Source organism: Capra hircus, unplaced genomic scaffold (genome assembly GCF_001704415.2).
Source record: "Capra hircus breed San Clemente unplaced genomic scaffold, ASM170441v1, whole genome shotgun sequence".
NCBI classification, from domain to species: domain Eukaryota; kingdom Metazoa; phylum Chordata; class Mammalia; order Artiodactyla; family Bovidae; genus Capra; species Capra hircus.
In genome coordinates, this window is record NW_017214436.1 from 14,522 (window position 1) to 21,153 (window position 6,632).

A 6,632-nucleotide genomic window follows, 5' to 3' on the forward strand; every position below is an offset into this window, starting at 1 on the left:
GAAAAACGTATTAAGTCCTGGCAGGTGAAATGGCAGAGCCAAGGTTTGTTCTGATCTCTGTGGTGCCTGCAGGGCCACAAAGCTGACAAAATTAGGTTACCGAATCAGTTGTTTGAGAACATCCATCACTACCCCTGGGGAAGAACAGTTACCTATTTCCAGAGACAGTGGTTTCTCAAAATCGCAAGGGGAAATGGGACATCTTTATAACCACAATGGGCAACTGAAGGGTCTAAAGTGCTAAACTGGGAATCACAGGCCCGGGGGCCCAATTCCCTGCTGGGCTGCTTCCCCACCACCAGTTAATCAGACTCCCTAGACAGTGGGCCATTTGGTTCTTTCTTTGCCATGAAAAGGGAGAGGGACTAGGGACCCCCTTGACTGGGCTTCAGCTTTTGAGAACTGAGTTTCCTGACCACAAGATGGGGGGCAGTGAGGGCAGGAGGTAGGTGGGAGACTTGGAGTGAGAATCCAGTCCCTCTGAGTTTGGGGTCACAGGTGGGAGATGCCCAGTGGTCCCCCCACCCGCCTGGAGCCTGGGTGGATGGGAGAATCCTACTGGTCACCACGTGATGAGTGCCAACGATGTGGCAGGCATCACGCATCTGTCGGACCTCTCGCCATGCCCCAGGGGGTAGCTGCGGAGGGGAGACTCAGGCACAGGGGAGGAGGGTGTCTCCCCGCCGGCCCACACAACTGGTAAATGGCAGGGCTGCGATCTGGACCCAGCTCTGTCTGTGATATTCTAGATTGTGAAACGCGTGACTCAGAGACTGGGCTTTCAATGACAACGCCCTTCCCCTTCCTCTGCCTCTCCAACACCCTCGGCCAACTAGATTTTTCTTCACCGGGGCCCACCCTAGGGAACTCGTAAACCAGAAGGCTGAGTTCTGTGGAGGAGGACGCCCAGTGGATGCTGGAGAAAGCTGCGAGTCTCTGCCCCACCAGGTGTGCCTCCAAGTCCTTCTCTCCCCAAAGCTGGATGGGCCCTTGTGCTGTCGGCCTTCGTGTCCGCTGGGACCTGACGTTGCCCGTTTCACGTTGTCCAGAGATAATCTTTCCAGCTGGCCTATCACCCCAGGGGCAGTGGGGTGATCTACACCCAACCAACCTCTGACCTCTGCCCATTCTTATCTCCACCCCTCCTGGTGCTTGGTGCAAAGCAAGCAGGTCATAGGGCGGGTGGCTTCTGACAGCTCAGCCTGGTGGACGGCTTCTAATAGCTAGGGTTCCCCAAGGTGCTCTGAGGACCCTCTGCTGCCCCAGCAACGATGCTCCTGGGATTTCAAGTCTTGGTGATGTCTTGGGTTCTCAGAAAGCTCAGCAGCAACCGGACTCAGAGGCACAGCTCACCTGGCCAAGTAATGCCCCAGGGGTCTGACCTCGGTCCTCTGGAGGCTCTTAGCCCCCCAGCTGCCAGCACTGCTGTGCTCACTTTCTGACTCCCTCCAGCCCTCTTCCTCCTCTTCTTCCTCCCCCTCATCATCCTCAGGACTACTGTCCCAGCAGAAAGTCAGTGTCCGAAGAGAAACCGGGGGTTCCCCGGGGACTAGATTCAGCCCTGGTGATGATAAGCCCCAGCTGGTCCAGGAGGAGACGCTGTCTTTGGGGGGCTCCCCCAGGGAACTGGAATCCTCGGGTGCTGGGAGAGGCTTCTGGTGTTCCTCCCGACCCAGCCCCTGGCCTGGCCCCTTCTTGGCCAAATAGCCAGAGGATCCAGCCTCATCCCAGGGGGACGAGGACCCCGCAGTGCTGGCCCAGCTTCTGCCTGAAGAACTGCAGGTAGAGGAGCCTTCCCTCTGGAGCAGAGGAGTCCAGGGCCCTCCTGCCTCAGCGGGGCCCGGGCTCTGGGTTCCTGCCCCAGGAAGGAGGGCGGTTCAACATAGGGCTGGAAGCTGACACCAGGATCCGGGTCCTCTTCATCTGTGTTCTCACCGTCCTTCTCCTCAGCGCTGTCCTTCTCTGGTCTGGCCTGGACGGGGGCTGGGGCCCTGACTCTAGAAGTCAGCCTGACCCTTCTGGCCACTTCCTTCTGGGGACAGAGGATCAAGTCGTGCAGGCACTCTGGGCCACTGGGCTGAAAGGCTGCCCCATGGAGTCTGTGTCCAGAGAAGTTCTGATTTGGGGAGAGGAGAGAAGAACAGAAGATTCAGCCTTTCAGGAAACATGACTGTTCTAATTTGGGTTCCCCGGAAATAGACAAGGAAAGAGACGAGGGATTCAAATGGAAGTCGTTTCTCTGGGAAGTGATCCCGGGAAGCGACAGCAAAGCACAGCAGCCCGTAGCGGGGTATGATGAGTCAGGTCACCTCGAGGGAAGCTGGAGCTGAGCCTTGCTGGGGACTTGGAGCCGCTGTAGCGCTCGGGCCTCAGAGCACCAGCGGGGCAGGGATGGAGGGGCTGGTGGCGTGAACTCCCTGGCACACACAGCCTGTGATGTGCACAGGCAGAGTGGGCACCAGAGGCCAGAGAAAGCGTCCAGGTTGCAGGCACTGGCTTTAGGAGGTTGAGCACCGTTACCATGTAACGGAAGGTGGACAGAGGAGCTTGGTGGCTACAGTCCATAAGGTCGCCAAGAGCTGGACACGACTGAATTGACCACACACGCATGCATGCTCGGGAAGGTAGAGGGATGGGGCCGGTGCGGGTACGTCTCACACAGAGGTAGTCCTCCAGTTAGTGGGAATTCCCTGCAGGTCCAGGAATGTCAAACACTTCCGTCTGGCAAACCCTCAGAGCCTATCCTCAAAGTTCCCACCCAACCCAAGTGCCCACCGAGCCCCATGTATGACTCAGCTTCCCTTTCCAGGCCTTCACTGAACAGATCTGACCTCTCCAGGCTTCCCTTGTTCCTGTGGCCCCAGGTTCTAAGTGAGTGAGCCAGCAGACCAATGAAGAAATTGCAGGGTCTGCCTGTACAAGACTTACCCTTGGTTAGACGGTGAACAAAGTGCTGGGACCTTTTTAAGATGTCTCCTTTCCATCCCACCCTCCCCGCCTCCCCTCCCGGCATCTCTCCTGAGTCCCAAGGCTGGGGGTTCTGCTCTTGGCACTTGACACATCCTTAGCAGAGATGAAGTTATTTTAAAAAGGAACTTAAGGCACTTGTCCCTCCCAGGCATATCTGCTATTTTAATTTACTGCCAAAAGGAATGAATCACTAATGGTGAAAATTTGGAGGGGTAGATGGACGTTTTGCAGTCTAGGCCATCTTAATATTCTACCTGAACCACCTACCAAGTCTAGCTCCACTTCCTTCCTCTCGGATAGCCCTCCCTCTCTGTCCCGTGCCCCCAGATTTGCCATACCAGGGCCTGTGGCATCTCTGTCTGCTGAAGCCAGGGGTTCCCCCTGAAGGTCTTCCACATCACAGGCCCTAAGGCAACAGCCAACAGCAGTGGAAGCAGAAGTGGTAGCGGCAGCAGGAGGGCCCAGGTGGATCCTAGGAAGAAAAAAATAATAACGACTAGAGACACAGGGCTCCTGTCTATCAGCTGCATCTGAGCTGAGGCTTCACAGACATCATCCTGTCTAATTTTCGTAAGAATAAACCCGGGACGTCCCTGGCGATCCAGTGGTTAAGAATCTGCCTGCCAACACAGGTCACACAGGTTCAATCCCTGGTCTGGGCAGCGCACCACAACCACTGAGGCCCACAGTCTAGAGCCCACGCCCCTCAGTGAGAGAAGTCACTGCAATGAGAAGCTCCTGCACCCCAAAAAAAGCAGCCCCCACTTGCGGCAACTAAAGAAAAACCTCTAGCAGCAGTGAAGACCAGTGCAACCAAAATAAATGAATACATAAAACTTGAAAAGAAAACAAAAACTGAATTAAACCCATCCTACAGATGGTGGAAAGCAAGGTTCAGAGAGGTATGTAAATTGCCCAAAGATACATAGTGAGCAGAGGTGAAGCTGGGATTTTAATGGAGGCGAGTCTATCTCTAGACTTGGGCTCTTAACCGCCGCATGATGAAGATCCTAAGGCCCAGGGGGAAAGTCCTCACTTCTGTACCACCTGGCGCTCACCTGGGGCCTCCAGGAAGAAGCAGGTGGGCTCAGAGAACTTGCTGTATTTAGGATTGCCATAGGTGTAGATGGTTCTGGCACTGAGGCAGTGGTGCCCGCTGGTGTCTGGCTGGAGAGGAATCTGGACTGGCTGGCCATGTGGAGTGGCTGGAAACTGAGTCTATGTGGAGAGAGAAAGAGGAGGATGGACCTGCGGGGGGAACTGGCTCCATGCGGTCAGGATGGGGTAGGCTTGGCAGGTATGGCACAGCTGGGATTCCCACAACTTCTTTACTTGCATTAAGGCTTAAGCATTCACAGAGCACTTCCCAACACTATCTGGCTTTTCTTCTTCACTGAGTCTCAAGGTAGAGATGGTCTGGGTTCAAAAGCAGACCTGCCACTCAGGGTCCACTCCCGGGCACACCCGACCAGGGCCCAGTGGTCCTCACTTTCGGGGGCAGATGCCTCAGGTTTCCCACCCTGACGGCATGTCAAAATATCAGGGTGGAGGAAATCACCCCTGAAGATTCACTGGAAGGACTGATGCTGAAGCGGAAGCTCTAATACTTTGGCCACCTGAATGCGAAAGAGCCGACTCATTGGAAAAGACCCTGATGCTGGAAAGACTGAAGGCAAAAGGAGAAGGGGGCGGCAGAGGAGGAGATGGTTAGATAGCATCATGGACTCAACGGACATGAATTTGAACAAAACTCCGGGAGATAGTGGAGGACAGAGGAGCCTGGTGTGCTGCAGTCCATGGGGTTGCAAAGAGCTGGACCCGACTTAGTGACTACACAACACGGGGGTAGTCCCTCAGCCATTACAGACACAGAAAACTCTAGGGCTGCTTGTCCAACACAGTAGCCACTGGCCACATGGGGCTACTGAACACTTGAAACGTGGCTGGTATCAACCAAGATGCACTCCAGTATAAAACACATACCAACTTTCAAGGGAGACCAACCATAAATCTCAGTAATTTTTATATTAACTACTTGTTGAGATGATTATATCCTAGTGAATGAAATAAAATCTACTATGAAAACTAAATTCACTCGTTTCTTTTCACTTAACTGAATGTAGAACATTTAAACGACACACTGTGTTCTACATTATCTTTCTACTGGACAGCAGAAAGAACACAAGAACACCTGTGGGGTTCTTGAAGGCAAGGACCACATCAGATGAAGATCTGGGATCCAGAGTGTGCAGGAGGCCAAGGGTGAGAGTCTGGGTTCAGTATAAGACAGACATGAATAAGAACAGGGGTCCGTAGACTTTAACCTCACCTTTCTTTGAAAATAGTTTTCCTGGAACATGGCTATGCCTCTTCATTTACCTATTTACTTAAGGCTCCTTTTGTGTTTCAGATAGAGTGGAATAGATGTGAAAGACGATATGGCCTGCCAAGCCAAAAATATTTATTCTCTGGCCAATTACGGAAAACATTTGCTAACCCCTGCCATAAACAAATAGATACTGATATAAGCACATGCCTACACAGAAACAAGTCTGAAACTGTATATACACCAAAGAGTTATGTGAAATCATCTCTGAATACTTTCGGTTTTCTTCCTAGAATTTATCTGAATTTTCTAGTTTTTTTTTCCCTAATGAATCTGGTGCCTCAGCAAGTGGGCCTCCAGAGCCCATCATACTTCAATCAGATTTTATTTTTTTTCAAAGTTTCATAATCAAAAAAAAAATTGAAAACTGTTCTGTTGTTACTAGCTGTAATATGCAGGGGAAAGGATGTCCTGGATTTGGCCCCTTGGGGGCGGGGTTTGGAGCAGAGGTGAGCCACAAGTCCAATCACACTGCAAAAGTCAAGGGGGTGACTGCAGCAGTGAGGGGTAGGCATGGAAGGCTTCCTGGAGGAGGCATTCAGGGACAAGGCTTGGAGGGTGAAGAGCATGGGGGATCTGCTGGTGAGAGTGAGGAAGGGGATTCAGCTTGCGGGGGCATGAGAGGGGCTTCTCACCTTGTTCTTAGTCCCCTCCTTCCAGAAATCCACCTCATAGTTCAGATCTGGTTGGGGCACACAGTTGTGGCAGCTGGTATGTAGCATTGACAATCAGAATCTCCTCTGTCTGGTTGAACACCAGGACAGGTGGGGCTGGCTCCACTGGAGGAAACAGAACGGGACCTGTCAGGACCTTCCGCAGGCCACAGAGCACGGCATGCCCCTGCCTCCAGGCAGGCCTGCTCCTCCACCCAGCGCGGAGACAGTTAACCTGCCTTGACTGGTGGTGTCCCTTCCCCCTGGGTGCCCTTCCCCTGTCACTGGCCTGTCAGCATCCTGCCCGTCTGTATCAGTATTCTGTTGTTGCCATAACATTGCCACAACCTTAGTGGCTTATATCAACACAGATTTATCATGTCACAATTCTGGAGGTAAGAGTCTGGGTGGGCTTGATGGGGTTCTCAACGCTAGGTGGAAATCAAGGTGTCAGCTGGCCTGGGCTCTCCTCTGGGATCTTTGGGGCAGAATTCACCCCCATACTCAATACTGTTGTTAGCAGATTTCAGTTCCCTGTAGCTGTGAGGCTGAGGTCTATTTCCATGCTGTTTATTAGCCGGGGGCCTTTCTCAGCTCCTGAAGATACCTGTGCTTCTTTCTTC

General features: G+C 52.9%; 1 pseudogene; it reads right to left on the reverse strand.

Moving 5' to 3' along the window:
- Positions 1 to 695: 695 nt before the first annotated feature.
- On the reverse strand, positions 696 to 6,135 carry LOC108635362 (annotated as a pseudogene).
- Between the last annotated feature and the right edge of the window lie 497 nt (positions 6,136 to 6,632).